Source organism: Aegilops tauschii, chromosome 2, assembly GCF_002575655.3.
Source record: "Aegilops tauschii subsp. strangulata cultivar AL8/78 chromosome 2, Aet v6.0, whole genome shotgun sequence".
Classification (NCBI taxonomy): Eukaryota; Viridiplantae; Streptophyta; class Magnoliopsida; order Poales; family Poaceae; genus Aegilops; species Aegilops tauschii.
Window position 1 is genome coordinate 313164679 of NC_053036.3, and position 20110 is coordinate 313184788.

Sequence of the window (20110 nt, forward strand, 5' to 3'; positions counted from 1 at the left end):
TACCCTGTGAGAAAGCAATCCCAGAACAGAACATCATTTAAGTTTCAAAATAGTATCCAGTTCTAGTTGTAGTAGAGAGGTTGTGCTTTCGGTCTTCGGTTCGAGGGACTGTTCGTGGGTGGTTTGTTGGACCGTTCATCGACGGTTCGAGGGTCTCCAAGTACGATCTACACCGACATGGTCTTCTTCCGCTGCAACTCGATGATGGTAACGATTGTGATCCCAACCCGTTATGCATCTTCATACTGATCTTGGGTGTGCATAGCTGCGATTTTTTTGTTTTCTACTATGTTTCCCAACACTATCTGCTACTATACTACATCACCCTTCCTCTTCGAGAAAATCCCAACACTATCACGAGTAGCAGACATCACCTCCCCCTGGTCGACTATTTTATCCTAGTGGCTTTGAAACACAAATCAGAGCCATGGGGAGATCAGAAACAACGCCAGAACCTCTAGATAGGATCCAGAGGGGGAATCAATAGAAGGGCTCCACCAAGCCATCACCTCGATCAAGCACTACTAGAAATCTATATTTTACCTAGGGTGAAGGCCTTTATCTAGAGCTTATTGATCTCCTCAAGGGATAGTAAAGCAAAGGAACAGTACACCCTAGGGAAAGATAATTTTCAATAATAAAAAGCACCGGGAAATGGCGCGCAGTGCAAAAGGGATGGCATGATGCAAAATTTTGGCGTAGTTAGGTTTCCTCCTCGAAGCGCCGCCAGAAAAGCCCAATATTTCCCCCTTCGTCCAGGCGACATCGAGTCGTCCTCCACCGTTGTGCAGCCATGCTCTCCCCACGCCGTCTGGCCGTGCTCGCCCCCGTTCAATCAACCACGCATGGTCTCTGCTGACAGTTGCTCTCCTACACCGCCGCCTCTCCTTGCCGCCAGTGAGTCGATCCCCCTCCCTCCCTGATCCCCATGCTCGGCCGCCCCGGATCCAGATCCACAACCCTAGCGCTCTAGAACCTGGATCTCACAGCATACTCTTTTTTTGTATGTGATGCATCTTCTTGGAGGGATGGAGAACAGGGGGATTGAGACCGTGGAGGAAAGGCTATAGGTGCCGGCGCCACCCAACAGGAGCCGGTGATGGCCGGTCGGCTCGGACGACAGCGTCGGCATCTACATGACCTTGATGAAGTCCGACCCCAGCTCCACCTCTGCACTGGCCATGACACCGTGACGCCCCAACTGCCTAGGTGATGCTGCATATTTCCTCTTGTATTTGTGGCTTTTTGTTTGATACACGAACAGTATAAGGGTCTCAGATTTAGTACAATGTTACGCTTGTGTGCGAACCTTTTCTGCTGTTGCTGCAAATTGTTGTGTGCATCGGCTTGACCGTGAGTTAGTTATTTAGCCAAATGAGGTGTTCAACTGGTCAGTTGTATTCGGATGATTGTCTAGCTCTTTAGGAACTAATTACAAGCAGTACAAACACATGGGAGGTTCATTCAAAGTTTTTAGCTACATACTAGCTGTGGATTGTTTGAGAGCTCCCTCGCACTATAATTTTAGGATTTTATAGCCATTTGCAGTTGCTTCTTTTATTTAGAGCTCAGGGAGTGAAAGGTTGTGAAGTTCACATGACCTCTGTTTCTTCATAGATAAGGAGACTCCGACATCAATCATCGTCACACCATCCCCTTATTCATCTCTTTGTAATACCAAACCCTAGGTGGATTCCTACATGTATTACTTTAATCATTCATCCATCATTAGCATGAGTATCGCTTTGATGCTTGTTGTCTCTATACCCAAGCAAAACCCCTATTTCTCAGGGATATGGAGGAAACCTAGTATGTTTAGGTGTTGAACGCCGATAGGATTCGATATCCTTTGTATGTTTATGGTAATAATCTTTCTGATGTTGGGTGAAGTTAACCACTCAACATTTGATCCTTGGGACATAATGTTTATTACTATTGGTGTGATGCTGGGTTTGTGGAGGTATTGCGGTGACAGAAGTTATGTCCCTTCTTCCCTAGCCACTTGATGGGGGATTACTTAAGACCGCCTTTAGCTACCTCCATAGGGATACCCTTAACCACTGTTGTCATAACCTGCATGTGTGGAGGAATGGTGGTGCCGTATGTGATATGTAGATGCGACATGTATGCGCACATAACTGTACTTGGATATACCCACTTATAGAAACATACATAGTGGCTTAGTTATCTGAACCTAGAACTGCGCTTTTGCATAAGTTTTGTTAGACACATACTAGTGGGGAATCTAGACTCCTTGAGAAAGCCTTACCCTATTGATTTCATCACCACCATTTACTCTATGTTGTTCTTTTATATAATCTCACACTTTACTTTCAATAACAAATCATTTGCAAGATATTCAACTTTCTCTTTCGCTTTGCTTTGTGCTGTAACTTACTTACATGCACATTTCTATAAATCCTTACAAGAGTGATAGACCACCAGTCTTCCTGGTGGGATCGATATTCTTAGTTCAAAAAAATCTACAACCAAACTATGTGCCACTTGCAGATCATCTGGTGCTGTTGCCGGGGAGCTAAGCGCTTTTAGTCTTTGTTTTAAGTTTTGGTTCATTTTGTGTACTAAGTTATTTTGCAGGTTCAACGCAACCATGGCCGAGTTCGGTCAACTAAAGAAATCTTCACTTCCTTGGGCCGGATACCTAATGGTGAAACTTACGAGATCAACATACCAACTTGTGCAGCTATTTGGTGAGATATGCGAGACATTTAAACTAAATGCCTTCACCTATGATGAGATGAAATTAAAATCATTTGGGAAGACACTAACTGCCAAGGCAAAGGCATGCTTATTTTCTCATCCGTAAGTACCTTCGACATGTGAGAAAAATCATGTAACGTATTCTTGGGGCATTTTTATACAGAGAAGAAATCTTATGTAGCAGGCGTATGATCATCAATTTTAATTAGAAACCAGGTAAGAGGCTTGTAAAGGCATATATGAGGTATTGTTCTTTCCTTAGTTATTTCCCTCGTCATAAATTACCATCCCGGTTGGTGCCAAATTTCTTTTATGAAGGGCTTAATGATTACATGTGTATAAAAAAAACCAGCCGGCCTCGGTGGTCAGCAATCTCTCATATTAAAGACATGTGTATAAAATTTTCTATGTTGTTGCTAAATTTCTTTTATGTGAAATGTTTATGAAAAGTAGACATAAAAACTATAAGTTAAAAAAATGTTAATCATGTATTTGAAAATGTTAAACGTTTATATAAAAATGTTCTTGGTGTATACACAAAATATACAATGTGTATAGGATAAAGTAGACATAAAAAGGATAAGTTTTTAAAAATGTTAATCATGTATTTGGATAATTTTAAATGTGCAAATATAAAGTCTTCTTGATGTATATGAAAAATGTTGAATGTGTATTCAAAACAAGATGACATGTGTTGAACAAAAAAGAAACCAATGAAAATTGACAAAGAAACAAAGGAAAACAAAGAAAACCAATAAAACACAAAAGGGAAAGAAAAAAGACAAAGCTGAAGAAAACCAATGCAAAAGAATTGAAAGAGTGAAACCTGAGAAGGAAACAATAAAAACGAGATAAAAACATGGAACATCAAAGAAATACATGCCAAAAATCCAATGAAATCCGAGAAAGAAGCAAAGAAGAACGAAGAAAAAAGGGAGAAACCAGTAAAAACCATGAAAGAAGCGAAGAAAAGCAGTGAAAACCCAAAGAAAACTGAAAGCCAAAGAAAACCAATGTAGAAACAAAAAATCAAAAGAAAACAATAAAAAGAAAGACAAAAAAACCGTACAAATGGACAAGACCCATATATCAATCGAAGAAAGAGCGAGCGACCTAAGCTAATGGGCCGGCCCTATACGCGCGTGCTTCAAACAAGACAAATACTATACTCGCTATAAGGCAGATATAGCATTCGTAGACATCCAAGCCTCCCTACCCATGCACAGCCACCATCATCAACTCGCCACATTTCGTGAGAGCTATATCTTGCTCAATGTTAGAGTGGCTTCTGTCTCGCCTGCCCATTCTTAGCGCACATTCATCCTTACTCCTTGGTCGTTCTATTCGCCGCCGCTTTCTCTGTTTTTTTTCTTTTTCCTCTCCTTTTTGTCTCTTCACCAATTTCTTTTTTTTTCTTTTTCGCCGATTTTCTTTGTTTCATTATCGGTTTTTACCCTGTTTGTTCTTTTCTTTCCTTTTTCTTTGTTCTTCTTCGGTTTTCTTTTCTTTCTTTCTCCTTGTTGTTTTTTCTTTTCTTTGATATTTTCTTTAGTTTTCTTTGTTTCTTTCTCAGTTTCATTATTTCATTCTTTGCACATATTTTAATGGGTTTTCTTCCCTTTTTCTTACATATGTCTAAAATTTTCTTTCACGTACATTTTTTGTATACATCAAGAACATTTTTTTTCATACATGCACATTTGTTAAAATACATGATTAAATTTGTTTCTTCAAATATATGTTTTAATGTCTATTTTGTTGTTGTACATCTTTGGTATACATCTACAATCTTTTTATACATGTTTAACATTTTTCATATACATGCTTAATATTTTTCAAATATACGTTTCATTGTTTGCTTTTTTCATACACATTGTATATTTACCTTATATAGCCGAAACAATTTTGAATACATGTTTAACATTTTTTAAATACATAAATAACATTTTTTTCAAATATATGTTTTGATGTCTATTGTTTTTAACTTTTCATAACACTGTTTATTTTTGGTATGCATCTAAAACATTTTTTATACAAGTTTAACGTTTTTCATATATATGATCAATGATCGAAGTTTTAAAAAATGTTCTCCAAATTCGGAAAATTTTCAGAAAATTGGAATTTTTATTGAAGTTTTAAAAAATGTTCGAAAAAAAACACAAATAGGACCGGCTCTATATGTGCGTGCTTCAGGGGGTGCGGATGCTATACTCACTATAAGCAAGATATATCATTCGTAGTCATCTAGGCCTTCCTTCCCATGCATCGACACCATCATCCGCTAGACTTCACGAGAGATATATCTTTCCTACTTATAAAGATTGAAGTTGATGGTGAGTTCACTTGTGGGGCCAACAATCTTCACAATAAACAAAAACACTCCTCTTCCTCTTCACATGTGGAAGTAGCAAGCTTCCAAGAAGCATATAAACAATTATATTTTACTCATGTGTGGGACTTAACACAAACAAACAAACAAATAAATAAACTATTACTTTAACAGGAAGGCAACTCTCATGTAGAAGACACAAATAATAATTAAAAAAAATATGGCTCAAGCTCAAAATCATGATTTTGGTTTTAGTTTCTCTTCCCAATAAAATTTTCAAGTTCTGCATCATACCATAGGAGAGTGACCAAATTGTATTGGCCATCCCGCCATGTTTCCAAATACAAAATGTTGTCTCACTATAAATCTTTCAAAGGACCTATTACGGTCATTTCAAATTCTTCGACACCTACCTCATCCCTCTTACTGTATTTTTGCTCTTTTTTTAGCGTGCATCGTGCAAGATGCTAACAGCTTTTGATCATCTTCTAAGTCGATGCCCTAACATCTCTCCTTTTTAATAACTTTCTAGCAACACACGAGCACTGTGCTAGTCACACTAAACACCGCAATAGCTTCTGTCTCTGAAGCTTTTCATGTAGTTGTACAATACTGGGCCGGCCCATTCTTACCACTCGTTCGCAGTCCCTTGCTGGCCATTTAGTTTACTGTCATTTTCTCTGTTTTTTTGTTTCTTCACCGGATTATGTGTTCTCTTCTTGTTCTTTTGTTGCATGTTTGCTTTGTTTTAGTCTCGATTTTTACTGTGTTTATATTTTTCTTTTTTCCCCTTTATTTCCTTTGGTTTTTTCTTTAGTTTCTTTCCCGTTTCACTGTGTTTTTTCTTACTTCCTGTTGTCTTTATTTTATTCCCTTTTCTTAGTTTTTTTTGGTTTCATTGTTTCTATATATTTTTCGTATACGTCAAGAACAATTTCCCAATTCACGTTTAACATTTTTAAATACATGATAAACATTTTTCTTTAATTATACATTTTAATATGTATGTTTTCGTACACATTGTACATTTTGTGTACACATCTCAAATAGCTTTTATACAGGTTTAACATTTTTCATATATACGAATAACATTTTATTAAATATATGTTTGGATGTCCACTTTTTTGTAGACATCATACATTTTGCTTATACATCCAAAACATTTTATACATACTTGGCGCTTTTTAAATAAAGGTTAGATATTTTAAATAAATTATTAACATTTTTTCTAATATAAATTTTGATGTCTATTGTTTTCATACGCACTGTGCATTATAGGTATACATCTGAAACATTTTTAAACAGGTTTAGCATCTTCCTTATACATGCTTATCAAAACATATATTTGAAAAACATGTCTAGCAAATAAATGATTAACATTTAAAAAAATGTTTTGATGTCTACATTTTTTCGTACACAACGTATATCTTTTGTACAAGTGATTTTTTTTGCATTGCACAAACATTTTTGTATATTGTATAAAAATTTATTTTAAAATCCATGCACTTGTTTCTGAAACGCGTGTAAATTTTACTTTTCATTTTTCTTATTTTTCATTCGATTTTGTCTGTTTATTCATCGGTTTTCCTGATTTCATCACTGATTTTTCTTCGACTTACTTTTTTTTTATGTTTTCTTACTTTCCATTGTTTATACACCGGTTTTCTATGGGTTTCCTCCTTTTCTTGTTTCTACATCAGTTTTATTTGGTTTTTCGGTGTTTTTCATGTTTTCTAATATTTTCTTTTTTTATTTCTTTTAATTTTTCGACTCATTAATACTTTTTACAATAAACAATGCACATTTTTAGTTTACATGTGGATATACACGTTGATTTTTTTTCAAATATGTGAGGAACATTGTTTTGCGCACATTAGACAATTTTCAAATCCATGATTTTTTTCATGTATATGTTTGGATGTCTAGCTTTTTCATACACATAATATATATATAGGACAAATGTTTCCTACAAGCAGTGGTAGTTACCACCACTTGCGTTTTGTATGTTGTATGTAGTATCTATCGAAACCGAGAGTATGTACGCGTACTATGTAGTATATAACAATGATCAGATAGCATATATACTAATTTTTAGGTAGTATGTACCATGTTTTGAGTATGCTCTTTTTTACGTACAAATATGTATGTATTTCACAAATAAAATAAAAATTATGGGCTCATATGCAATTTTTTCATGTAACTTGCTTTGAAATATCTTAAATATAGTATATGAACATATTTAAAATAATAAAATAGTATATAAAGTACCACATAGTAGTATATGAGATATGTGGGGTAACTACCACCGGGTGGTAGGATGGATTTTCCCTATATATATATATTTGTGTGTGTGTGTGTGTTCATTTTTTCAAATACATTCAAATATATTTTATAATTAAAAAATTACATTCCGTATTAATATTTTTTAATACGATTAATTTTTACATACAATAATCAACATTTTTTTGAAAGCGATTGTCACACACATTTTTCTAGTAGTATGAAACATTTTTATTAAACTACACAAACATTTGTTTTTAAATTTACATATTTTTTTTCTAAAAGTTAACATACATTTTCTTGAAAAAGGTACGAACATTTGTTTTCATGCCAGGAACATTCTTCAGAAGCTATCAATATTTTTAAAATTGGGTTGACATTTTCTTATATTATGTTAACATTTTTCAAATTCAAGCATTAGTTTTTTAATCAAAATTGAAGTTTTTAAAATATATCCATTCAATTCTAAACAAATAATAAAAAGATATTAGCCGATGTCAACATGTCATCAGCATGATATTTTTGTTTGCTTTGGATGGGTCTGGTAGCAGCCACGTAAAACTTGCAACAACAAAGTAGAGGACGTCTAACTTGTTTTTGCAGGGCATGTTGTGATGTGATATGGTCAATACACGATGTGATATACGTTATTGTATGAGATGATCATGTTTTGTAAAAGTTATCGGCAACTGGCAGGAGCCTTATGGTTGTCGCTTTATTGTATGAAATGCAATCGCCATGTAATTGCTTTACTTTATCACTATGCGTTAGCGATAGTCATAGAAGCAATAGTTGGCGAGACGACAACGATGCTACGATGGAGATCAAGGTGTCAAGCCGGTGACGATGGACATCATGACGGTGCTTTGGAGATAAAGATCAAAGGCACAAGATGATGATGGCCATATCATGTCACATATTTTGATTGCATGTGATGTTTATCTTTTATGCATCTTATTTTGCTTAGTACGGCGGTAGCACTATAAGATGATCTCTCATTGAATTTTAAGGTATAAGTGTTCTCCCTGAGTATGCACCGTTGCGATAGTTCGTCGTGCCAAGACACCACGTGATGATCGGGTGTGATAAGCTCTACGTTCACATACAACGGGTGCAAGACAGTTTTGCACGTGCGGAATACTCGGGTTAAACTTGACGAGCCTAGCATGTACAGACATGGCCTCGGAACACTGGAGACAGAAAGGTTGAACGTGAATCATATACTAGATATGATCAACATAGAGATGTTCACCATTGAAAACTACTCCATCTCACATGATGATCGGACATGGTTTAGTTCATATGGATCACGTGATCATTTAGATGACTCAAGAGATGTCTATCTAAGTGGAAGTTCTTAAGTAATATGATTAATTGAACTTAATTTATCATGAACTTAGTCTTGATTGTATTTGCATATCTATATTGTAGATCAATAGCTCGCGTATAGCTCCCCTGTTTTATTTTTGATATATTCCTAGAGAAAAACTATGTTGAAAGATGACAGTAGCAATGATGCGGACTGGGTCCGTGATCTGAGGATTATCCTCATTGCTGCACAGAAGAATTATGTCCTTGATGCACCGCGAGGTGATAGACCTATTGCAGGAGCAGATGCAGACGTTGTGAACGTTTGACAAGCTCGATATGATGACTACTTGATAGTTTAGTGCACCATGCTTTACGGGTTAGAACCGGGACTTCAAAAATGTTTTGAACGCCATGGAGCATATGAGTTGTTTCAAGAGCTGAAAATGATATTTCAGACTCATGCCCGTGTTAAGAGGTATGAGACCTCTGACAAGTACTTTGCCTACAAGATGGAGGAGAATAGCTCAGCTAGTGAGCATGTGCTCAGAATGTTTGGGTACTACAATCGCTTGAATCAAGTGGGAGTTAATCTTTCAGATAAGATAGTGATTGACAGAGTTGTCTAGTCACTATCACCAAGTTACTAGAACTTCATGATGAACTATAATATGCAAGGGATGACGAAAATGATTCCCAAGCTCTTCGCGATACTGAAATCAGCGAATGTAGAAATCAAGAAATAACATCAAGTGTTGATGGTTAACAAGACCACTAGTTTTAAGAAAAAGGGCAAGGGAAAGAAGGGGAACTTCAAAAAGAATAGCAAGCAAGTTGCCACTCCCGTGAAGAAGCCCAAATCTAGACCTAAGCCTGAAACTGAGTGCTTCTACTGCAAAGGGAATGGTCACTGAAAGCGGAACTACCCCAAATACTTGGCGGATAAGAAGGATGGCAAAGTGAACAAAGGTATATTTGATATACAGTTTATTGATGTGTACTTTACTAGTGTTCATAGTAGCCCCTGGGTATTTGATACTGGTTTAGTTGCTAAGATTAGTAACTCAAAACAGGAGTTGTAGAATGAACAGAGACTAGTTAAGAGCGAAGTGACGATGTGTGTTGGAAGTGATTCCAAGGTTGATACGATCACCATTGCACACTCCCTCTACCTTCGGAATTAGTGTTGAACCTAAAATAAATGTATTTGGTGCTTGCATTGAGCATGAATATGATTGGATCATGTTTATTGCAATACAGTTATTCATTTAAGTCAAAGAATAATTGTTATTCTGTTTACATGAATAAAACCTTCTATGGTCATACACTCAATATAAATGGTTTATTGAATCTCGATCGTAGTGATACACATATTCGTAATATTGATGCCAAAAGATGCAAAGTTGATAATGATAGTGCAACATATTTGTGGCACTACCGTTTAGGTCATATTGGTGTAAAGCGCATGAAGAAACTCCATGTGGATGGACTTTTGGAATCACTTGATTATGAATCATTTGATGCTTGCGAACCATGCCTCATGGGCAAGATGACTAAGACTCCGTTCTTCGAAACAATGGAGCGAGCCACTGACTTATTGAAAATAATACATACCGATGTATGTGGTCCAATGAGTGTTGAGGCTCGCGGCGGGTATCATTATTTTCTAACCTTCACAGATGATTTGAGCAGATATGGGTATATCTACTTAATGAAACACAAGTCTGAAACATTTGTAAAGTGCAATGAATTTCAGAGTAAAGTGGAGAATCATTGTAACAAGAAAATAAAAGTTTCTACGATCTGATCACGGAGGCAAATATTTGAGTTACGAGTTTGGCCTTCATTTAAAACAATGTGGAATAGTTTCACAACTCGTGCCACCTGGAACACCACAGCGTAATGGTGTGTCCGAACGTCGTAACCGTACTTTATTAGATATGGTGCGATCTATGATGTCTGTTACCGATTTACCACTACCGTTTTAAGGTTATGCATTAGAGACAGTTGCATTCACGTTAAATAGGGCACCGTCTAAAACCATTGAGACGACAGCGTATGAACTGCGGTTTGGCAAGAAACCTAAGCTATCGTTTCTTAAAGTTTGGGGTCGATGCTTGTGTGAAAAAGTTTCAGCCTAATAAGCTCGAACCCAAATTGGAGAAGTGCGTCTTCATAGGATACCCAAAAGAAACTGTTGGGTACACCTTCTACCACAGATCCGAAGGCAAGATCTTTGTTGCTAAAAATGAATCCTTTCTAGAGAAGGAGTTTTCTCTCGAAAGAAGTGAGTGGGAGGAAGGTAGAACTTGATGAGGTAATTGTACCTTTTCTCTAATTGGAAAGTAGCTCATCACAGAAAACCGTTCCCGTGATGTCTGCACCAACTAGTGAGGAAGCTAATGATAATGATCATGAAACTTCGGATCAAGTTACTACCGAACCTCGTAGGTCAACCAGAGCACGTTCCGCACCAGAGTGGTACGGCAATCTTGTTCTAGAAGTCATGTTACTAGACCATGACGAACCTACGAACTATGAGGAAGCGCTGATGAGCCCAGATTCCGATAAATGGCTTGAGGCCATGAAATCTGAGATAGGATCCATGTATGAGAACAAAGTATGGACTTTGGTTGACTTGTGCGATGATCGGCGAGGCATTGAGAATAAATGGATCTTCAAGAGGAAGACGGACGCTGATAGTAGTGTTACTATCTACAAAGCTCGAATTGTCGCAAAAGGTTTTTGACAAGTTCAAGGTGTTGACTACGATAAGATTTTCTCACTCGTATCGATGCTTAAAGTCTGTCTGGATCATGTTAGCAATTGCCGCATTTTATGAAATCTAGCAAATGGATGTCAAAACTGCATTCCTTAATGGATTTATTAAAGAAGATTTGTATATGATGCAACCAGAAGGTTTTCTCAATCCTAAAGGTGCTAACAAAGTGTGCAAGCTCTAGCGATCCATCTATGGACTGGTGCAAGCATCTCGGAGTTGGAATATACGCTTTGATGAGTGGGAGTTAATCTTCCAAATAAGATAGTGATTGACAGAGTTCTCTAGTCACTATCACCAAGTTACTAGAACTTTGTGATGAACTATAATATGCAAGGGATGACGAAAATGATTCCCAAGCTCTTCGCGATGCTGAAATCAGTGAATGTAGAAATCAAGAAATAGCATCAAGTGTTGATGGTTAACAAGACCACTAGTTTCAAGAAAAAGGGCAAGGGAAAGAAGGGGAACATCAAAAAGAATAGCAAGCAAGTTGCCACTCCCGTGAAGAAGCCCAAAGCTAGACCTAAGCCTGAAACTGAGTGCTTCTACTGCAAAGGGAATGGTCACTGAAAGCGGAACTACCCCAAATACTTGGCGGATAAGAAGGATGGCAAAGTGAACAAAGGTATATTTGATATACAGTTTATTGATGTGTACTTTACTAGTGTTCATAGTAGCCCCTGGGTATTTGATACTGGTTTAGTTGCTAAGATTAGTAACTCAAAACAGGAGTTGTAGAATGAACAGAGACTAGTTAAGAGCGAAGTGACGATGTGTGTTGGAAGTGATTCCAAGGTTGATACGATCACCATTGCACACTCCCTCTACCTTCGGGATTAGTGTTGAACCTAAAATAAATGTATTTGGTGCTTGCATTGAGCATGAATATGATTGGATCATGTTTATTGCAATACAGTTATTCATTTAAGTCAAAGAATAATTGTTATTCTGTTTACATGAATAAAACCTTCTATGGTCATACACTCAATATAAATGGTTTATTGAATCTCGATCGTAGTGATACACATATTCGTAATATTGATGCCAAAAGATGCAAAGTTGATAATGATAGTGCAACATATTTGTGGCACTACCGTTTAGGTCATATTGGTGTAAAGCGCATGAAGAAACTCCATGTGGATGGACTTTTGGAATCACTTGATTATGAATCATTTGATGCTTGCGAACCATGCCTCATGGGCAAGATGAATAAGACTCCGTTCTCCGAAACAATGGAGCGAGCCACTGACTTATTGGAAATAATACATACCGATGTATGCGGTCCGATGAGTGTTGAGGCTCGCAGCGGGTATCATTATTTTCTAACCTTCACAGATGATTTGAGCAGATACGAGTATATGTACTTAATGAAACACAAGTTTGAAACATTTGAAAAGTTCAAAGAATTTCAGAGTAAAGTGGAGACACTACAAAAAAAGACACATCCGTGACATTTTGGGCCGAACGAATTTTTTTCCTGTCATACTTATGACACTTTTATGACGATAATTGTGACAAAACCCGGTATCATCATAGATGTGGTGGGCTCCTACTTCTATGACAAAAAATCATGACAGAAAATGGGCTTTTCGTCCTGGGCGGGCCGGAGACGCAGCTGTATGACATCCTTTGGGCCGTCCATGACGGAAAAAACCGTGGTAGAAGCGAGGGCGAGGAAAATATCGGGGTGTTCCCGGTTACGGTGAGTGGTCGGGGCCGAGCGATGCACATTTCTCTCGTACACGCACGCACATGGGTGCGAGGCGTTGGGCTCTAACTGAACCCGAGGGAGGCGTTGGGCTCTAACTGAACCCGAGCGATTGCACTGCAGGCTACGCGTTACTGAACCCGAGCGATCGATCGATGGTTGTTAACTGAACCCGATCGAGTGATTCCTTCGCTACTGCTGCTAACTGAAGCCAATCGATGCTGCCTTTGGATGAACAGTGAGTGTTGCTGGGGGGTTTGGATGAACAGTTCCTGATGGGGGTGGATGAATAGGACCCCGTGGTGTTGCCTCTCGATGAACAGGACCCCGATCGATCGAGCCGGTTGGGGCTGGATGAACAGGACCCCGTGGAGGGCTGGATGAACAGGACCACCCCATGGAGGGCTGGATGAACAGTAGACGGTGGAGGGCTGGATGAACAGTAGCCCGTGGAGGGGTGGTTGAACAGGAGCCCGTGGAGAGGGCTGGTTCAACAGTTGCCGGTGGAGTAGCGCATGGTGGAGGCTGGATGAACAGGAGCCCGTGGATGAATAGTCACATGTGGAGGCTAGAGGAGGTCGACGGTGGATGAACAGTAGCCCGTGGAGGCTGGAGGGGGTCGACGGTGGAGATGAACAGTATCCCGTGGAGTCTCGTTTTGTGGTACGCCACACCCCTCCCGATGAACAGGACCCCTGTTTCGACCATAGGAGGTCCATTTCCTTCGTTTTGCGGTACGCCAGACCCCTCCCAATGAACAGGATCCCGTTTCGAACGTGGCCAGTCGAACACAAGGCCGTTTCCTCCATTCTGCGGTACGCCAGGCCTCGTTTCCATCGGTTGTTCCGTCCAAGCCCTCCCGATGAACACGACGACGCATTCCGTTCCGACCCAGTCGGTTGGCTCCCCATGAACACGACGACGACGCAGTTTCTCCGTTCCGACCCAGCCATGTACACGAGCCCTGGATGTACGTACGCGCGAGTAGGCATTTGAGAGCCCGCCTGTATGTATGTACGTGGCCGTATTTTCTTTCTTGCACACTGGCCGCTGTACGTACGTGTACATGCTACATGCGCGCCTCTACTACGACAATGTGCGTGCTCTACATTGACCAGTATGTACGTACACGTTCGCGACCAGAATGACAACGCTACGTACGCTTCGACCGGGTGGGTCCCGACTGTCAGGCACTTCCTTGCGTGCGAAGATATAGCTGGTGGGTCCCAGCAGTCAGGGGGGCGAATCGTTTTTTTTTGCCCGGACGCACTTCCTTGCGTGCGAAGATGTAGCTGGTGGGTCCCAGCAGTCAGGGGGGAAACGTTTTTTTCATGAAATACGGTGGCCCGTCCGGTGGGTCCCCGCTGTCAGGTGCAGGAATAATTATTTTGCGCGTAATAAGGAGGCACTTCCTTGTGGTTGCCGTGGACCCAGTTGTCAGCCTCTCCACGTACAGTACTCTTCCGATGGAAGTCGGTTGTTGACCACATTGACCACGGCGCGCCGAGAGCACCAAGGCGGTGGACGACGGCGAGGCCTAGGAAGGGGACGACGCGGAGCCAGGGAAGACGCGGCAGTGGATGCCCATGCGGAGAGGAGTACGAGGGTTCACTGGTTCGGCTGCGGTGTGAGGCTGCCGTCGCCACAGAATAACAGGGGGTGTGGGTGAGTAGAGGGATGGCCTGGCCAGCGGTGGGAGTAGTAGGGGGCGGTGAGGCCTCTGCGGCATCACAGCCGGCCACGGGAGGCAGGAGCACGCGGCACGACCGGCGCTGGTTTGGGCGGCTGGAGCAAGAAGACCAGAGGTTGAAGAAGCACTATGACCGTTCGATGGACATCGTATGGTCACTGGAGCTAGAATAGTTCATATATTGACTAAGTTGACAAAGCCCTCCGTCCCCGTCAACTTAGTAGGCCCACAAATTGTTCATATATTCATTTTTTTGTGCGCAATAAGGAGGCACTTCCTTGCGTGCGAAGATATAGTTGGTGGGTCCGACCTGTCAGCAAAGGGAACTTTTTTCACGAAATACAGAGGCCCTTCCGGCGGGTCCCAGATGTCAGGTGGAGGAATCATTATTTTGCGCGTAATAAGGAGGCATTTCCTTGTGTGCGGCCGTGGACCCAGCTGTCAGCCTCCCCACATACAGTCCACTTCCGATGGATGTCGTTCGTTGACCACGTTGACCATGCCACCCCGAGAGCACCAGGGCGGTGGACGACGGCGAGGCCTATGAAGGGAACGACACGGAGCCGGGAAAGACACAGCAGTGACCGCCCACACGGTAGAGACTACGAGGGTTGACTGGTTCGGCTGCCGTCGCCGGAAAATAACAGGAGGTGTGGGTGAGTAGAGGGATAGACAGGTCAGGGATGCGAGTATATGTCTATATGATGGGGCCGTGAGGCCTGCCCGGCAGCACAACCGACCACGGGAGACGGGAGCAGGCGGTTCCGACGGCGCTGGTTTGGGCGGCTGGGGCAGGAAGATCAGAGACTGAAGAAGCACGATTGTCGTTAGATTGACATCTAACGGTCTGACGCTGGTAGAGTCGATTGTTGACTAAGTTTCTTTTTTGAGAAACCTCGTGTACGCATGAACTTAGTAGGACCACAAGTCAGCCTCCAAATCTGTGGCAGACGACATAGAGCCCTTTGCTAATTCTTAAGTAATTTATTACAACCCATTTTCTGCCCAGGAACACGGTCAAAAAGTTCAACCTTATTTTGCATATTTTGGTGGAGTCCAAACTTTTGTAATCCCGAAATGATAAACATTTTTTTAAGAACTTATTGATTTGCCAAGAAAATCGTTTTGTTTTTGTAAGCAAATAAGACGTGGGACAATTGAGTTGGTTTAAGGGAAAACCAGTGGTAAAAAAATCAGCGCTGGGAGGGAAAACAACAACAAAAATAAGGATGTAAATATGAAAAGGGAATTTTATGTATTTTCAATATAATGATAAGTGTATATGAACTAATAAAACTATAGGTAGAGATTAGAAAACGGATGTAGGACATGAGTTTCAAGAGGAAAATAGAACTGGGCTGTGTGTTTGATTCAGTAAAAAAACTGCCTGCGGATGTTGTAAGACAAAATATAACTAACACCGGCGGGCCAGAGGCCAGTAGATACCTGTTGGATCTTTGTGCCCCGTTGTCGTCACGGGCTGGCCCTGTTAAAAACAAAACCAAGCCTGGGCAGTCTACAGCCTAGTTGAAACTTGCTCGACCTGAAAAAACAATATACGTGCTCAATAAACGAGAGAATTCTGCAAGTACAGACTGATAACTGGGATGCAGCAGGGATATTGTTTTTTCATCGTGATAATAAGTGCATGCACTTGTTTCGAAAATTTTGGAGAACTGGGAATTCGAACGGCAGGTGCTTATGCTACCCATCAAATAAAAATCAGGTGCCTGAAAATTCATTTCGAAACAAATGATTCAGCTTTATATCCACGTCGACCCTCAGCATGATGGTTGGAAGAAAATGCCAAGTTCATACCAAAAGATCGTTAACAAGAATACCAACTTGCGGACGACAAGGTAGTACAAGTACCAATACCAAACTAACTTATAATGTTTTTACTCCTGTCCCTAGTGTTCGTCTGGTAGAAAATCTTGCAGAGGACCAGCTCTCGCTCCTTCTCTTGCTCCAAGTCCCCGAGGTGGTACTGGTGCATCACCCAGTTGGGCCTCTGCTGGTCAAAGTTCTTGTTGGTGTGCAGCACCAGAACCTTTTTGCTGCCCGTCTGCCGGCCGTTGACCATCACCGGCAAGGTATTGCCGGTGTTGTGCCACATCGCGTGCATGCCGCACTCGGACTGTATTTGCGACGCGTCCACGTGCCCCTTTTGAATGCCCTGGAATTGCGCTGGAAGAAATGCTTGCTTAGGCCACTCAGTGTGATGCCTGCAGTATAGTCGAATACAGGTTTTAGTGTACGTAGTTGGCATTTTCATAACATCTTTGGCATGTTGCAGTCACTTGTTTCACTTTTTATTAACTGTCAAATTGTAATTGCTTCACCAGGTCTGCGTCTAAAAAGAAAAATAGAGCTATAAACAAAGGAATATGTTTGTGCAAGTAGACGGCCGATCGGTGTCTTACCTGGAAGTTTCTCAGGATGGGTGTAGCATATGCCGTGCTCGCTGTCGATGGTTGGTATGAACAAATCGATGAGAGGGTGAGATCTCGCGCTGTCAGCACTCACTTTGGCCTCAAGGTGCTCGATCAGCTCCTGATCCGTGGGATCGAACTTGACGCCAGCCGGCAGCACCGGCCAATCCTTCTTCGACTTGCATTGGTTAACTCCAGTTATATGGTACTCAATGTATGATCAATCGACTGTTTTAAGTGAATGATGAAAGATTTCGATAGATAAGTGGTACTCCAAATCTGAAGTCCAGTATACCCGAACACGCCGCCGGGATTCTTGTGTCACCTCACGCGCAGCCTGTTGTCACGTCAATTCAATGTGTGGACATGATGAATAATTTGACCGACGTATACTAGTACTGCTACTGTACTACTTACTAGTCGTATTTAGTATCACATTTTAACCACGTGTTTAACTAACAAGTACACACTTGAAGCCTAATTGATATATATATATATATATATATATATATATACACTGCACATCATCTCCATCATCATTATCAGTACATCTTGCGCAGGTGAGTTAGGATGCACTTGATCCCAGAAAGGTATCTATCCTTCAAACCAGAGGAGTGCTTCAAACTAACAACAGTACATAATATCCAACAAAAGAGGCCCATGCTACAGCAGCAGAATACATGGCTCAGTCTAGATATCAGTACGAATCAAGTTGTGCATATTTGCTGTTGGCATGAACCACATCGCCGCATGTCGGGTTTGCAAAAGCCATCCATCGCATGGAAGCTTGATGCCTTTCACACGCTGAAGATTATCTGGCAACAAGCTGTGTCGACGAATCTCTGGATATGGTGATTCATGAAACCCGTGGTATGATGTGTAAACACAGTCCCCCCTGGCGAATGGAAGTTGCATAGCACGGTAATCATCGCCGGTGATATGATCGATGATTGGTTGGATGATCGGATAATTGAGCCCGAGGAAGATGGAGTGGTTGCTGAGGCTATAAACCCGCCTCGAGTTGAATATGCCTGGCCCAACAGAGCTGGGATCTTTCTCGAACACGAAGCAGCCATAGCCATCAATGTCACGAACGCCCTAGGCATTGTACTGCATGTGGTTTGACGTAATGGTTTGGTCAATTTGGTACGTGCGAATGAGCGTCAAATGACCGCCATCAGGTGAACGAGCGACAAACCACCACCCATCGGCTGGTATGATTCCAGGTCCTAGAATCATGAAGGCCAGCGCATTTGCGTCTGCTGCAACAATTCAAATTAGAGACCAAAAGGAAAAAAATAAACAATCATGTTCAGAGTATGTGTGGATTTTAGATTATTATAACAGTGACACACATCATAGACAGAGAATTGCAATGCCGTGATCATAATCATACCCCAAGTTAAAAAAAATAAGCCAATGGCTTTCATATTCTAGCAATATGTCATGGTTCAAACATCATGTAACAATGAGAGGAAAACAGCTATGACAGAGCCTACTCATATTCTACCATAGCACTTACTACTACTGTTCTCATATCAACTCTAAGCAATAATGTGCGTTGTTATAAAAATCTTGGAAATGAGAGTAACATATAGCAATCATGATGTTATGCTCATAATATCTATTCTAATAATCATTAGATACCAATTGTTCTCATATCAACTCTAACAATAACATGTCTGGTCATAAAAATTTAGGAAATGAGAGGAACATATAGCAATGATGTGGTTATAGACATACTATCTATTCTAAATTTGTAACAATGAACAGACAGTCGTATTCATAAGGTAAAGATGAGATGAGATAGAACAATTACACGACGATAGATTCCACCAGTATAGGCAGCCAATCTGTGCGTTGACCGTGTAAACGATGCCATCATGCACTATAGCATTAGATAGAAATGTTGCCTCAACAGGATTGGCGATGAGCCATAACCATGTATGGCGACCGGATTCCAGATAGACTAATCCCATGTTGAACAAGACAATGAGCTTGTAATCCATGTAGTCTTCTGATGGTGTGGGCACTTCGCAGATTACAACTTTCAGCAAACAGAGGTCGAGCCAAAAGCTTGACGTGTCTCGTGCGTAGTAGGCAGGAGTGTCCGGCGGGCCGCGAGGCTCGATGGCGGCGGTATCCAACGATGGAAGGGTGATCTCTTGCTGGGTGTAGATATCCACGAGACGCCATGGACTACCGGATTGGTGGATGAGGACGATCCAGTTGGCCTTCATGCCCGCCCAGTAGTGGCCGCGCATGAAGGACAGGTGGACGGGTAGTGGTAGCATGTCGAGGGGCACCACGGAAACCTCCATAGGATCGTCAAGTCGGTGTCTAGGCCACCTGCGAGGATCGGGCATCAGCAAGCAGGGTGTCTTGAAAAGAGCCGGCCGGTTGCAGACGAGTAGACTATACAAAGACACTGAGCATGCGGCCAGACGGACGGTGCTGAGTAGGTCCATACGATTACAGATCTGCTCCAAGAGAACATCGGGGAGGGAATTCCAATCGCGGCTCTGCGTGTCAGTCGGTTCTGCCATTGGGGTTTTCGGTGCCTGCGAGCCAATGGGGAAGTCGATTCGGGCGGGCGAGCGAAGAAGCTTCTCCTCGTGTGGCCGAGCAATGAGCGGGGGGATATGGTACGCGCGAGCTACCAAGGAAGATAGCGCGGGCGGGCGAGCAGTGAGCGGGGGGAAATGGTGTGCGGCCGACGGTGGGGAAGAGAGGAGGAAGAAGAAGAGAGGAGGAAGAAGAGTGGAAGACGGGGAAGAAAGTGCATTAAATCTCAATTCTACTACTACCAAGATATACTGTCCTTCGGAGTGTAAATAGTTACACCGATGACATGTGGGTC

General features: G+C 41.4%; 1 long non-coding RNA gene across 1 annotated transcript; it reads left to right on the top strand.

Moving 5' to 3' along the window:
- The first annotated feature begins 666 nt into the window (after positions 1 to 666).
- Positions 667 to 3501, top strand: LOC141041661 (uncharacterized). Its single transcript, XR_012202582.1, has 2 exons — positions 667 to 897; positions 1027 to 3501. It is a non-coding gene; the product is annotated as an uncharacterized lncRNA (long non-coding RNA).
- Positions 3502 to 20110: the final 16609 nt, after the last annotated feature.